The sequence below is a fragment of the Pteropus vampyrus genome, unplaced genomic scaffold (genome assembly GCF_000151845.1).
Source record: "Pteropus vampyrus isolate Shadow unplaced genomic scaffold, Pvam_2.0 Scaffold203, whole genome shotgun sequence".
In the NCBI taxonomy this organism is placed as follows: Eukaryota; Metazoa; Chordata; class Mammalia; order Chiroptera; family Pteropodidae; genus Pteropus; species Pteropus vampyrus.
The window spans coordinates 1,178,467-1,194,809 of NW_011888984.1; the positions used below are offsets into that span (position 1 = coordinate 1,178,467).

Here is a 16,343-nt window from a genome sequence, read left to right on the forward strand (position 1 = left end):
GGATATCCAGATGCTGGAGAGCAAACAAAAATAATAATCACTACAGAGCAGCCAACGCTCTCTGAGCCTCACTGCGTGCTAAGCGCTTTGCATAGATTAACTCACGGGAGCCTCACAGCATTCTTCCGTGTGCTGCCACTGTGATTAGCAGCTCCGTATCACAGACTAGGAAAATGAGCAACCGAGTGATTCAGCTGCACAGCTCGGGTGTGATGGAGTTCGGAGCCCGTGAGACGGGGCTCCGGAGCGCGGGCTCTTAACGCAGCTGGCTCTCAGCACGAGTGGTTTGGGGGCGCACTGTCGGAAGTTCCCTTTGGCAACCTCACCCCCAGCGTTCCATCCCGCTTTCAGTAACCCCAGTTTCTGCCACCTGATTCCCTGTGTCCCGAACATTCCGCCCTGCGCTCAGGGACCTCATCACTCTACTCCATCCTCCAGCCTTCTGTTTTGGTCTTAGTGACCTCAATTCACTCCAACCCTAGATCTCCCAGAATTCCATCCTACCGGTAGCGGTCCCTTCCCCTCTGCCCCCTCCCCAGCATTCCAGCCCCCCTGTGTGACCCGGACCCCCGACCCCATCTCCACCAGTCTGGCCCAGTTCTGCACATGCGTACCCATCCCCCATCTCCCGAGCCCTGCCCCGCCCGCTCCAGTTCGATCTCCAGCTCCCCGAGGACCTGCGGGGGCAAAGTCGGGCGCGGCCGTCAGCCCAGAGGCCGGGCGCTGGGGTGGGGGGCGCCCTCCCGGTCCCCGGCTCACCCTCGGGGACACCACCTGCCCGCGCGCGCGTCTCCGGCCACCAGTGCCGCTGCGGTATTTATGAGTTTTCAGATACCGAGGCATCCCGCCGCCCACAGCCGTCCCAGCCCCGGAAGAGCCTGCCTTCTCCAGGTGACGGGCCCCGCAGACAGCCGGGGCCCCGGGTCCCACAGGTCCGGCCGGTCCTGGGCGCCCCACGCCCACCCGCCCACCCCCCTCCATCCCCAGGGCGGGGCTTGGAAAGGGGGACCCAGGAAAGTTTGGTACGCCGCCGCCACCTCCAAGTTGGCCATCGGGTGAGCGCCAGGACAGGTAAGGCTGCGTTTGTCCCCCAGGCGCTCCACCCCGCAGCTGCAGAGCCAGGGTACGGACACCCGGCCCACCCCTGGCCCTTGCCCGGCCCCGCGGTGCCCAGGTGTGCTGGCACCAGCGCCTGCGACCCGGGGGATCCCTCTTTCTTTCCCGTCGCTCCGGCTTCATCTTCCTCTCAATTCCTTCCGCCTTCCTCCCTCTCCGAGCTCAGCCTATGAATTCCTACCGAGACCCCAGGGGAAGCTGAAAACACAGAATCAAAATTCCCGGAACGACAGTGCAGCTTCCGAGCTGTGCGCCCCCGGCGGGTTACTCGACCTCGCTGGGCCTTGGAGTCTTCTTTACCCGTAAAATGAGGATGATAATGATACGTACCCTGTGGGCTGTTGTGAGGATTAAGCAAGTTGACACATGAAATTTCATGCTGAGAACACGGCCTGGCTCAGAGTAAGGGCTGGATAAGAATCAGCTGCTATTTTTATTATTATATTAATGCATGAACTCCAGAAATTGCCCTGGAGTCTAAGAGGGAGCAAGTGAGAATTTGTAAACCTCTGTGAACTGTTGGAGGGTTGTGAGTGGCTTGCCACAAAGTATGCGGGAGTTCCTGGGGCAACAGGAAAAGTCTTAATTGCAGGTATACAAATATTTTAAAAACAAATATGTGATACGGTAATATATGTGCGTCTTTCTTAATGCATTACTTCGAGATCTAGTGGCAGGTTCCAACATTATGGTAATTTAGAAATTCTGATGAGTGTGTAGAAGGTGTTTGAGAATGCCGCAGTGTCTGTAATGGGAGTTGAGAACATCTGTGATTTCTCCTCATCAAAGCCAGAGTCCGCTAGGCTCCTGTGGTCTGTTCCCCACCCCTCCTCTGCCCCAACCCCCTTCCCCTACACTTCCCCCAACCGGTGACAGAAGGACACGCAAGATTTCAATTACATCAGCAGTTCGTAAACTTAAAAATTATTGAGCTTTTGTATATGCGGGTTCTATTAATATTGACTAAGTAAAGAAATAAAACAGAACTATGTTGTATACCTGAAACTAATGTGATACCGCATGTCGATTATAATTTAAAATAATCTTTAAAATAAAATATAAATAAAACTGAGACGTTTTTAAAACACAAGAATACAAGTGCATACAGAGCAATGATTTCACAGGTCAGGTAGCCTTTAGAGAAGGAAAAAAACAAACACATCTTAGTATTATTAGTTTCGACCTCATTAACCCCCGAAAAAGGTCTTGGGGACTCACAGGGTTTGAGGACTGCAGACTTAAAAGACAGCAAAAGCAAAGAGGTGTCATTTTTCCCATCCGAATTCACACAGGCTCCGAATTCCATCTGCCAGTTCAGGTTAAGGGGCCCCCCTGGATATGTGCCTGTTGTTCCCGATGTAATGGATAAGGGCTCATAGCTCACTTATGACCCTTCCCTACCCTCGGATCAGCCATGGAACTATTTCTAATTTCTCTTTTTAGATACCTTTGTGTTTTGAGAAATATACTCCACTTCCCTATTTCTTAGTCCAGTCCTTAGAGAGATGACTTCTGTGGTGGTGAACAGAGCATCTGCTCTCGGACCAGAGTGTAGATGTAGCTCGAGTGTTCCTCATTATGCTTCAGTTTCCTCGCCTGTTAAATGCAGATAATAGACTACTTCAAAGACGCTGTGAGGATTGAATAAGGCAAGAGCTGCAAACATCTCAGAACAGTGCCTGGCACGGAGTCAATACCACACACATTCCTTCCAATTATTTATTGTACCTAAGATATCTAGTCTGTCCAGTTTGTAAAATAAAGCTATAGTGAACCTACTTTCCTAAGTCATTTTTACATTATTTAAACCTTTTTTTATTGTGAAATATGACAACCATCCAGACAAGTACCTGAAACATAAATGTTCCACTTAATGAATTATGACCAAGGGAACACGCTTTGTCACCACTGCCCGAGTGAAGAAACAGATCTTACCAGCTTTCCCAGGCCCCTCCTGCCTCCTGACTTCTCCCTGACTTAGGTTGAAGCATGCCTCCCTGCATACAGGAGTTTCAGTTTGCCTGTTCTCTGTAAAATGTGAGCAGAATTGTACAGTATGAACTCCTGTGCCTGGCTTCTTTCTCTCAATATTGTGGTTGTGAAATTCAGCCAGGGTGGGCATAGAAGCACAGTCCATTCCTTCCCATTGCCAAGTAGTAGTCCATGGTGGGAATACACCATAATTTATTTACATACCAATGTAAATTCGTGTACATTGTTGATGTAGATTTTCACCGTCGATGGAAATTTGAGTTGTTTCCTTTTTTTTTTTTTTAGCTCTTGCAAATAGTATTGCTGCTAACATTCTAGGACATGTTTTATTCTAGTATATTCACAACATAATGTGAACATATATACACATTTCTTTTGGGCCAGAAGCCAGGAGTAGAAGACTGGGTCATAGGGTGTGTGTATAAATATAAGTTTATCTTTAGTAGATAGTACCAAAGAGTTTTTTTATCTTTATTTTAATATTATTAATGCCTAACGTACTTCCTAGATAGATGGTCTCCCACCCACGTACTGACCAGGCCGATCCTGCTTAGCTTTCGAGATCAGACATCTGGCTTGTTCAGGGTGGCATGGCCATAGACCATGGACTATGGCTCTACTGGGCTTGAACTCAAGACCTTCTGCATGTAAGGCAGGCGTGCTAACTGCTACAAAGAGTTTTACAAAGTAGTTGTAATAATGTCTTCTCCTCCCACCAGCCACGTTGGGACTTTTTCATTGCTCCACATCCTCACCAATACTTGACATGCCAGGAGTTTTATTTTAAGCCATTCTGGTGGATGTGTAGTGGCAATGGTTTTAATTTGCATTTCCCTGATGAGTAATAAAATTGAACACCTTTTCATTTGCGTGTTGGCCTTTGGGATATCCTTTTCAACGATGTGCTTATTCAAGCGTCTTGCCTGATTTTCTGATGGGGTTTCCGTTTTTAAAGTGGATTTATTCTTCATATGCTCCAGGCACCAGCCATTTGTCGGTTGCACGTACAATAAACATCTACTCTGTGGCTTGCCTTTTCACTCTCTCGATGGCATTTTTTTTTTTTTTTTTAACGCCTGCAGCACCTGGTATTCCTAGGTGGTCTCCCATCCAGGTACTAACCAGGCCCGACCCTGCTTAGCTTCTGAGATCAGACGAGATAGGGCACATTCAAGGTGGCATTCGATGGCATTTTTTAATGGTCTTTAGTCCAATTTTTCAATCTTTCTCTAATGGAGAATCACTTTTATAACTTAGTTAAGAAATATTTCCAGACCTCCAAACATGCTGATATTCTTTTACGTTATTTTCCCAAAACATTATTATTTTACATTTAAGTTGGCAGTCTATCTGGAACTGATTTTGTGTGTGGTGTGAGGTAGGGTTTTAATTTTTATCAAATACACGTAGCTAGTAAAATAAAGATAAATGAGTCTACTTTCTTAAGAACATTTTTTAAAAGTATTTTTCCATTATGAAAGTCATATCTTATTACTAAAAAAATAAGAAAATAAAAAGACCCAGAGAGGTTTAATGGTTCAGGGAACTGACAAGCCTGGATCCGAATCCTGGTTCTGCCACTTCTTGGCTGGGTAAGCTTGGGTGAGTCCTGCCTTTCACTTAGCTTCTGTATCCTAATCTCTAAAACTGGCATCGCAGTACCTACCTCACAAGTGCCTGAAAAGATACAGTATGTGAAGCCCGTAACATGGGATGGGGCACAAAGAAAGAGCTCAACTTAGTTGCAGCTGCAATTAATCACAAAGGATTTCATTTAATCACTCAGTGTCCATTTACCCCTAAACTACCTCTGGTAACCGTGGGTGGCCCCCTTCGAGCATGTTTTTCTTAGACACAGACTCAGCATTGAGTCATGATCATACCATCATCCAGGGTTATTTTTACTAGACTCTTCTAAACATTATTCTCCTTTGGCTGCGTGATATCGTATTGTGTGACATACTTTGCCCATTCTGCCAAGAAAGGTAGCCTTAATAGGTAAAAGCCAGGACTTTGGAGCCAGGTGGCCCGAGTTCAAATCCAACTCCAGCCTTTAGTAGTTATGAGTCCTTTGCCTCTCTGTGCCTCAATTTTCTCAACTGTAAAATGGGGATAATATACCATACTGCATACTGGATATGTTTTAGAGAGTGGCTATGAGAATTAGATGAGTGAATGGATGTAATAAACTAAAAACAGTGCTAAAAATACTGCTTGATGTAAACCGAGTCCTCAAAAATCTTAATAAAAATATTTCGGGATTTTGAAATTCATCATAAAAAAATAAAATGGACTGATATCCATCAGAGGACTCAACAGATGTGTGGCTAAAACACGAATAGTAAAATGCTAATGGCAGAATCCAGGTGTTGGTATATACGTGTGCTCCTTGTAGAATTCTTTTAATTTTCCTGTGTGTTTGAAAACTTTTATAGTAGAAGGTTGAGGCAAATACTTGAGGAGATCCATGCAGCTGCTGTTGTTGATGGCTGTGGTAAAACAGAGAAGCTACTGATTTCTGAGCACCTGGTGTGTGCCAGGCACCCTGGATGTGAGACGGTTCATCTGATGGCCCGGGCGATCTGTAATGCAAACTTCACAAAGCCCATTTTACAGATGTGGAACCCGAGGCTAAGCAAGGCTTAGCATGTCACTGTGTGGCTTCCAGACCCCTGACTCGGTGGGGAGCAGAGGAAGAATATAGGAGCAGAGGACGTGAATGGCAGAGGGACAGCTCCCTTCAGGGAGGGTGGCATACGCCTGGTGACCTGGGCCGACAGGTGTTGGGGTCTTTCCTGGGGAATGATCCTCATTATCACAGCTGCCTTGTAGGGAGCACTCCTCATGTGCCGAGCCCCATTCTGAGGGTTTTGCATGAATGATCCCACTGATATTGCATCCCAATTATTAACCTCATTTTATAGATGGGGAAACTGAGGCTGAGAGAGATTGAGCAACTGAACTAAGATCACACGGCTGGAATGTAGCCAAGCTGGGGTGAGAACCTTGGTGTGTCTAATTTGAAAGCCAGGGACATGAATGAAGACTTTTAGGCAAGACTTTTCCCCAGTTGGGACATTATCTATCGAGAAATACTCTCATCTTCACCTTCAAATCTATCCAGAATCTGCCCGCTGCCCTCTCTCCCCAGCCTCTGCCCATCATCTCCCTCCTGGACTATCTCCGCAGCCCCCTCCCTAGTCTCCCTGCTTCTGTCCTGCCCCCAAAGTCTTTTCCCCACATGCAACCAGTGGGCCCTGTTAACACAATTCAGATCATGGCCCTCCCCTGCCCAGGGACCTCAGTGGCTCCATCTCACTCAGGGTAAAATTTGCCAGAGTCCTCCCCTTGGCCCACGCCCCCCACGACCCGCCCCTGTCACCATTCTGCCTCGTCTCCCACTACTCAACTCCCTGCTTGGCTCCAGCACAGGGGCTTCTGCACTGTCCCCCGAACACGGCGAACACGTGCCTACCTCGGGGTCTTTGCACTGGCCGTTCCCTCTACCTGGGACATTCTTCTCCCAATGCCCGCATAGCTCCCTCCCACCCTCCTTCAGGCTGTACCCAAATGTCACTTTCTCAGTGAGTCCGTCCTTGACTTTCTAATATAAAATCACAATCCACCTCCATATACCACTCCCAATTCCCCAAGCCAGAGGACTGCAGACTTTTTCTGTGAAGGGCAAGATATTCAATAGTTTAGGCTTTATGGGCTACATGGTCTCTGTCACAGCTACTCAGCTCTGTGGTTATAATACAAAGCGGCCACAGACAGTATGTACTCCAATAAGCCTGGCCATGTTCCAAGAAAACTGTATTTATGAACACTGAAATGTGAATTTTATGTAAATTTTGCATATCATGAAATCTTTTTCTCTTGATTTCCCGACCACTGAAAAATGTAATGACCAGGTGGAGAGCCAGAGGAGAGAAAGAACAATCAGGGCGATCGTTTTATAAACTAGATACGTGTCTAACCGATGTACTGCATACTTGAAACTAATAATAAAATAAAATTTTAAAAAATGTAAAATCTATTCTTAGCTTGTACAAAAACAGAAACAAATGGCGACTTGGACTTGGCCTGTGGCTACGCTTTGCTGACCCCCGCCCTAAACTTACCCTGTCCAGTCTTTTCACATGGCACGCATCACCTCTTAACAAACTATAACATTTACTTGTGTGTGATATTCGTTGTCTAACTCCCCCACTGAACTGTCAGCTTCGGGAAGGCAGGAGCTTTTCTGTCAGATGCATGTAGGTGTACAATAAAGATCCGTGAAATGATCGAATACATGAATGAGTCCCAATGATTCTTGAAAGCATGAACCCACTCTTTACTTCCATACCACCTTCCTAACCGGGGTTACACGGCCAGTGCCCACGCCTGAGGGCCCCACAGCTTCAGAAGGAACCAGCTGAGTGCCGCATCCAAGAATTTGAGATTAGGAAGAAGAGACAAGCAAACAACCATTTCCTCTCATTCCGACCTCTGGGCTTCATGATTTCATCCTGACTGTGATGTCACATGTCAGGTGACCCGTGAGCCACCGGAGGTGAGGGGCATGCCCCAGGGCACAGCTCACCTCCTGGGGGATTCCTTTCTGCCTCAAGTTATAGCAGGAAGGAAGGGTGACTCACCGTCTTGGATATGGAAGCTTCCTGTGACAGACCCAGATCAGCCCCGCTGAAGACTCAGTCTCCCTCATCATCATGGCCAGAGCTGGTTGGCCACTCACTATGTGTCAGGTACCATGAGTGTGATTATGTGGATTCCGTACACTCCCCATACCCTCACTTTCTAAAAGAGGAAACTGAGGCTCAGAGAAATGAGCTCACTTACCTAAGATCACTTACCTAAGAGATGGGATTCATCTCCGAGGCCCTCTGCCTCCAGGACCTTAACCACTGGGCTCCACTGTCTCTAATTCATCTTTCTGCCCAGAGACATTGGCCGTCGCCTCATAGATTTCAGGCCTCAGGTCTGTCCATGGGGTGGGATTGATGGCTTCATGAGATACAGAATTGAGGCCTGGGACAGAGTAGATCCTCAACGAACGTGAGCTCTAATTCGGTATTTACCCAACCATTTATTGTACCGTTGTTTTCTGTTGGAGTCGTGTTGAGAAGTGGGGGAGGTTTTTAACTCAATATGTAAGAGTTAAAAGTAGATATTTAAAAGGACCGTTAAAAAAAACTCATTTTGTTTAAAAAAAAAAAAAAACATTTCTAGAGCCCTCCGTGGATGCCAGGTACCGTTCTGAGTGCTTTACGCATACCCATAACAAGCTGTGAGGCAGGGATCTTATTATACCCGGTTCACAGATGAGGAAAGGCAAGCATAAAGTTCCTGGCTCTGAGTGAGGCACCACACAGAGGCTTGTTTTCCCTCAGACACTGGAGTTGATCCCTGAATGAGGGTTTGCGCTTGAGTCAAGGTTAAAATCTGAGAACAAGGACAGAATGATACTGAACATGGTTTGCTGACATAGGATTCATGATATCTAATAAATACATATTATTATATCTAGGGTCACAGTCACCATGAGAAAGATGTTCACGCTATGAGAAGGTACAACAAAATCATAAAACATGCTTACCGGGTGGAATGGCCTTTAGGGGTTTGGTTGTTTTGGAGGGTAGGATTTTCCCCTGAGAACATAGAATTGTATGCCTGTGACATGTGTCTTCACTCTGGCTGGGAGTGACATCGGTGGTAGTAGATTACAACCAGGCATTGTGTAAGATGTCACCCAAATATTGTATTGTTTCATACAACAGATAAGAACAGCTTAAAGGAGAAGTTACACTCACCATCTAGGTAAAGAACCCGATCATCAATGCCTTAGCACTGCCTGCGTGTCCCTTGTGACTATTATATGTAATGGCTGAGGTTTCCTTTTAACCTCTTTATTTTGGAATCATTTTAGATTTATAGAAAAACTGCAAAAATAGTACAGAAAACTCAAATATACTCCTCGCTCAGTTTCCTCTAATGTTAGCATCTTATGAAACTGGTACATTTGTCAAAACTAAGCTCTATTGGTACAATATTATTGGTACAATATTGGTACAATATTATTATTTAGACTACAGATTTTATTTGGATTTTACCTGTCTTCCAAAATGAATTAGAGAGTAAAGACCACCTATCTGTGTAAGTGAAGGGCAGATTGGCCACTCTTAAGTGGAGGCTCCTGGGAGAGGATGAGCTGTCCCATATTCAGGTCATCATCTGGTGTCGGCTTCTCTGAGAGTCTATGCAAACCCCTTCTGGAGAGTTCAGTGGGCAAGGGCATGAGTGAATCCTAGAAAGCACATTGCTAACCATAAATAAGGGTAGCTGTCAGGGCTGAAAAGTGGGCCACGTTCTGCATGGCTGGCAAGAATGAGTTCAGCTCTGTGCTTTCTGCTTCTGAGAACTCCCTAGCCTCTGACAAGTGAGAGCCAAGCAGCACATTTATTGGGAGAGAAGCGAGCATCCTCAGTGGATCCAGCAGCCAGTCACGGAGGGAGAACAAGATCTCCATCATGGTCAAGACAAGTCAAGTACAGACAGGAACGTGGTTCACCTTCACCCAGCCATTGTCTCAAGATTAAAAATCAAAACAAAACAGAATGATACAATGGCAGTTGGCACGCCGGTGATGACAGCCCTCGACTCGAGTCCCCGAGTCACGTGGTCCTATTTAGACTGGTTAATCTCTAACCTTGATACCCAGCTGGCACACTGAGATTTTCATCACCCTGGGGATTCCCCTCACTTCTCTCCTGTGACGGGTCTCCCGTGTCTCAGATCTTAATTCTTCCTTTTTCTTGGTGATGCTCTTGTTTTGGTGGGGCACATCCTGTAGCTTCTTAAGGAAGATTTCTCAACAGGTCAATTTTTGAGAGCTTGCTCATCAGAAAATGTGTTCAACTTCCTCTCTTCCTTGACTGATAGTTTGGCTGGCTACAGAATTCAGGGACAGAAAGCAGTCCTTCGGAATTTTGAAGGGGTTGTTCCCTTGTCTTCTTGTTGGCAATATCGTTCATGAGAAGTCTAAAACCATTCTGTTTCTTGATACTTTGTTGTTGAAAAAGAGGGTGATGATCTGTCACTTCCCTCTGCCTAAAGCTTATTCAATCTTTTTGTCCCCAGAGTTCTGAAATGTCACAGTGACATATCCTGAGAAGGTCTATTTTTTCCAACTCTGGTGGCACAAACAGGGGGCAGGTAGAAGCAGGAAGATCACTGAGGAGGCCACTGAGATGGTCCAAGCAGATGACAAGGGTGGACAGGACCAGGGATGGGGGGAACATGGAGGGGGCGAGACGTGATCATGTTTTGGATAGATTTTGAAGGTGGAGTTGACAGAATTTGGTGTCACATTGGCTAGAGGATGAGAGAGAAACAGAAGAATGAAGGACAACCCAAGGCTTTTGGCTTGAGCGACTGGGTGAAGGGGTGACCTTTCACTGAGATATGGAATAGAAGAAAGCGTTTGAGAAGAAAATCAGGAATTCGGTTTTCAATGTGTCGATCTGGAGGTGCCTGTTAGTCACCCAAATGGAGATGTCAAATCAGCAGTTGGATAAGGAGTCAGGAGAGAGATCAGGCTGAGGAGAGAAATTTGAGATCCGATAGCTTCTCAATGGTATTTAAGGCCACAAGACGAGCTGTGAACACTGAGAGGAAGAGGTGAGGTGAGGACCAAGAATCGAGCCTCGAGAGACTGAGGAGGAACAGCCATTAGGCAGGCTGTCCTGGAGGCTGAAGGAAAAGGGAAGGACAGAGTGCTTGACCGTGTCACATGCTGCTGGTGAACCGAGGTATTTAAAAGAACTGAACTTTGGATGGGCACAACATGGAGGTCACTGGTGACCGCGATGAGCCTTTGATAGGTTTGTCTTTTTGTGACTGCACATTACGCCGTGTGGGGATTACCATGACTTATTTAACCAGTCCCCTACTGACGGATATTTAGATTGTTCCCTATCTTTCGCTATTTCAAAGAAGATTGCAGTGAAGAACCTCACGCACACACGTGTCTTTTTTGTACTCTTTGTATGTGCCGTTCTACATGTGAATTTCTGGGTCAGAGAGTAGTTGCATTTCTAATGCTGACAGATGTCACAAACTGCCCACCAAAGAGATTGTACCAGTCCATGCTCCCACCAACAATGGGTGCCCTTCCCCTGGGACCCTGCCAGTGTTTGCCAATTTGCTTTATTAAAAAAGTTATCTCAGTGTTGTTTTACTTTGCATTACTTCCGGTCATGTCTTATATCTTGTCGTTCATTTAAGAGCCACATTTATTTCCTTTTCTAGGAACTATTTACTCATATTCTCTGTGCATTTCTTCTTCCTATGGGATTGTTCCTCTTCTTCTCAATTTGGGGAAAATGTATGTATATATTGAGAAAATTAGCCCTTATTGTGTGATAAAATTTGTATTTTTCCCATTTTGTTCGTGTTCATTCTAGATCGATAAAATGTAGACATTCTCAGTGAACTCCTCTTTATGAAAAATGAACATTTCGGTTTTTTAGCCTACCACCCTTTCTGTCCCTTCCCCATGATTTCTGTAATGAGAATGAATGCTACCATACTTAATCCTCTCGCAAACACAAGCTTCTGATTGGCCAGCTTCTCTGGTAAAGCCAGGATGATGTAATCACACCGGACTACATAGTTGTAAACAAATTGGAAATGATCGCAAAAACCATGTGACAGGCACCACCATTTGAAACCTTTGCCCTGAGTGGCTATTATGCCGAAAGGGGTGATCATTTTGGAAGGACAGTGACTCCTGTTTTCCAAACTTTTTCGATTACAATTCAGTATAAGAAATGTGTTCGCATCACAATCCGGCACTCACACATATCCGTGTGTCTGTTATTTAATTGAAAGTTTACAGGCTTTGTGCAGGATTCACAGAGCAGCACTGTGGCGGGCAGCACCTACTAAGATCATCCGTGCTGTTCTTTTTCGCTCTTGTAAGAGCCCGTCCAAATCCATTCCATCCATTTCAAGGCCTTAGCAGGTCCTTTTATTTGTAATATTTGTAATATTTCTATTACGAATACGTACTTTAACATTTTTCTATACAGATATTTTTAAATTTATGTTTTATTCAACTTGAGTGAAGTGTAATTTATATTACAATTACAATGAAATGTGCCACCTTAAATGTGCAGTTCAATGAGTTTTGACAATTATTTACTCCCCCAGTCAAGTAGAGAACATTTTTATCACTCTAGAAAGTTCCTCTCTGCCCCTTCGACATCAATCCTCTCATCACCCATCCCCCTAACCCCCGGGGTAGCTGCTGTTCTGATTTTTATCACCCTAGATTAGTGGTACGATATTTTTATATGCTCCATTTACTACCTCGTAATGAAATGTATAGAGAATATAACCTACCCACATACAAAAATAATGTTTAAATCAAGATAATGTTCTTATTGTAATATAAAGTATAAGAGGAAAGCAATTTATAATACAATAGTGAAGGGCTCAGGCCTGATGAAGCTGCAAGACATAATGATGGTGTTTAGGAGTCTGTACCATTCAGAAACTTCCAGAATGCTGTCTGTACTACCACAAACGAAAACAGACCCAGGCACACTGTACTTGCAATTCAAAGAACAAAATGGCGGACAGTGAACAAGCCTTCTTCGTTTACCCAGTAGTTGCTCTTCTGGAAATATTTAAACGTTGTTTGTGAGTAAAATGGAGCTAGTGCTGAGCTTGGGTACTAAAAACAGGTTCTTTATCTCCATGAATGTCTCATGGGACATAGGGTGGGACTGCTTGTCTGGGACACTATGGGACACCTCGTGGGACATTTGGCATCCTGCCCAGGAAGCACTGGTGGCACTCCCCAACCCCCAGGAGAGCAGCAGCCACCCCAGGAATGAGTCGCTGCCATGATTCCAAAAGCATTGCTTTAGGAAAGAGTCTCGTATTTTGGGGGGGTCCTGGGTTCCCGTGTCGGGCTGTCTGGGCTTTGCCGTTGGGACGCAGAGCAGGAAGGAAGAGCATGTAAGCAGCCAGCTCCCACAGCTGGAGCTCCTGATCGCCTCTCCTTCCCGCTTCCCACCTGGCCCCACCTGGCCTCACCTGGCCCGTAGACCCTCCCTGGAGGTCCGTGGCCAGGGCCTGTCTCACTGTCCCAGGGTCAACAGCTTCCCCAGCAAGTTCCGGCCTCGGGGAATCTGTTGACATCTCTACCCCTTTGCCTGGTCTTCCTCCCAGTTCCTTCCCTTTCCCACTGGGGATGCGCCCCCTTTTACTCCTTTACAGGCATTTCAGTGGACTCTCCAGATGTTCCAAGGATGCAGGCTGCAGGTCTTTGAGCCAAATCCAACCCACAGTTATGTTTTCTGTGTCTGAGAGAGTGGCCCCAGTGGTGTGGCCAACTTTAAAGGGGACATTTGAAGCCCTCACACCAAGGACTTAAGAGGTCCACCACTTATTAGCTGGGTGGCTTTGGTCTCCTTTCTTAACCCTTCTGAATCTCTGTCACCTCAAAGAAAAGAATGAGGGTGATGATCGTACTCGTGCGGAAAAGAGTTAACTCAACAGGGCTGAACCCTGCACATTCTTTAAAAAGGCCCATTGTCATGCCTGGCCCTTGGCCAGCACCTGGGAATTAAGCTCTCTGACGAGAGTGTTTTTCACATGCTTAGGGTCTTAAACCACACCATCAGTTTGTCTAGATAGTTTGTGCAAACAAGGGCATCTGTGATTGAAACCTGCTCTCCTTCTGTGGGTCTGGAGCTTCAGTTACTGTGGCCAGTCATTCGAGCACTGCTTGCCTGCGTGACTGACCCCAGTAAACCCACGTACTCCTGGGCTGGCCAGGGAGACACCTGGCATGTGTTGTTGGAGGACTTAGGTGCGTCCTGCGTGACTCCACTGGGGCAGGACTCTTGGAAGCTGGCTCCTGGTTGCCTCTGGATTTTTTCCCCTGTGCCTTTTCTTTTTGCTGATTTTGCCTTGTATCCTTTCACTGTAGTGAACGTTAATGGTGAGAATGACAACTGCTGAGTCCCGTGAGTGCTTCTAATGAATGACCAAACCCGAGGGTGGCCTTGGAGAGCCCCAACACAATACCCAGGATGCTTTGGGAACAGCAAAAGGAAATCCAATTCCAAGAGGCTCTGAAGATAAGGACATTTATTCTCCCTCATAACCAGGAGGGTTGAGGCAGGGCCACACCTGGGTTAGTGCACTGGCTCGGCAATGGCAACAAAGGACATCTCTGTCCATTTTTCTCCTCTGCTGTTCTTAGCATGTTGGCATCCATCCATCCACCTTGGGACCAGCTGCCTCATTGTATCTTCACTCCACCTTTGCCACAAAAAGGAAAGAAAACATTTTTATATGCACGCGCACACACACGCACACTATGACAAACACACTGAAAAGTACATAAATGTACAGCAGAAATGAATTATTATAGCACAAACATCCATGTAACCATCAACCAGATCAAGAAAGAGAACACTGTCTCACCCCAAAATCCCCCTCATCGTGCCCCTCCCAATTTCAGACCATCCTCAGCTCAAGGGGGTGTTATGCACCTCACAGTTTTTATGAAGCAAGATAAACTCCCCTGAAGTCCCCCCACCATTCTTCCCACAGACCTGGACATATCAACCTCAGATGAAACCAGTTCCCTAAGAATATCGCTGTCTGGTACCCAAACAAAATTGGGGCTCTCTAAGCCAGGAAGAAGGGGCTTGGCTGTGGGCTGGGCAACATGTCCTTCTCAGTGGGGGGGTTACCAACGGTAGAAACTATGAGCATCAAGTGGACCCCCATCTCTTCTGAAACCCCCCAGGGGTTTCCAGCCCTGCCTTTGGTCAGTGGAATCCCTTGTCATAAGGGTGTTTTGTTTGCCAAAACCCTTTTTTTTTTACAAAAAATCTTCAAACGTACGGAAAAGTGGAGAGGATTGTATAATAAACACGACCTATTACCTCCATCCAGATTTAATCATTGTTAATAATTTGCCACGTTTGCTTTGTTCCTATTTTTTTCTACTCGAGCCATTTGAGAGTAAGTTGCAGACATGATGATTGTTCGCCCTAAACACTTAAGCAGACATCTAAGAATCAAGTCATTCTCTTGCTCGACCACACTGCCATTATCCCACCTAAACCCATAATATCTTCTACTTGGTCCATCTCAACTTTCCATAATGGTCTCAAGATTGTCTCTTATAGTGAGTTTTATTTACCCTTCCCCTTTCCTTCCCTTCCTTCCTTCCTTCTTTCCCTTTCCTTTCTAATTTTTTAAAATCTCAGTTCAGTCTCATGCATGGCATTTGGCTCTTATATGTCTTTAGTCCCTTCGAGGTTAGAACAGTTTCCCACATATCCATACTTTTATTTTCTATGATAGTGACTTTTGGAGGAAGTCCAGGATGGTTGTTCTTTAGCATTCCACATTCTGGACTTATTCTTTATTTCCTCATGGAGTCACCTAACTTGTCTCTCTATCTTCCTTAGCTTATTGACTTCAAGCACTCAAAGCATTTTCTGTTCCTGACCTCATTTAGTTCTTGCAGCACGGGAAGTAGGTGTCATTGTTAGTCACTTCCATTTTACAGATGAGGAAACTGAGGTCAGGGAGATTAGGTAGTTTGTCCACATCACATAACTAGTAAGTGGTGAAGCCGGGACTTGAACTCAGGTCTCTCACATTCCACAGCTTAACCCAATACTCCAAGGGCATCACTCCTGCCCGCCACCCTCGCATGGGCATTCAGAAACGTGAATGTGACGTTACCTGCAGGTGCTACTTTGGCTGAGGTTTCCTAAAAGTCTCCGCTTACTTTGAACCACATAAATGTGATCTCTTTGATGCATCAAATCGAGAGATCTGTCTACTCGATGACCACCATCAATCCTCACTCTGGCCAGCTAGATGCTGGATGGATACGAAGAGAAAACCCAAGAAAGAAGAAGGGTGAATCTGATGCCCAAGCCACACACACACTGGGCCATTCCCCTGGGGGAGACGCACAGTGCAGGGTTTCTCTAAAGCCAAGATTCCCAAACCTCGTGGTTCATGTACCTTTTCAGATTTTTTCGCTATATTTAAAGATGACTTCAACTATTATTTACTTACTATTTTTAAAATCCTTTTCTCATTTAGAAAAAATAGTGCAGCTCGCTGTCACCATTAATTTAACATCACACATAGGAATGCTACATTTTCTAGGATTTGACATTTTTGGC

At 45.7% G+C, this 16,343-nt stretch overlaps 1 pseudogene; it reads right to left on the minus strand.

The window, feature by feature from the left end:
- Positions 1 to 4,181: 4,181 nt before the first annotated feature.
- On the minus strand, positions 4,182 to 4,298 carry LOC111746893 (annotated as a pseudogene).
- Between the last annotated feature and the right edge of the window lie 12,045 nt (positions 4,299 to 16,343).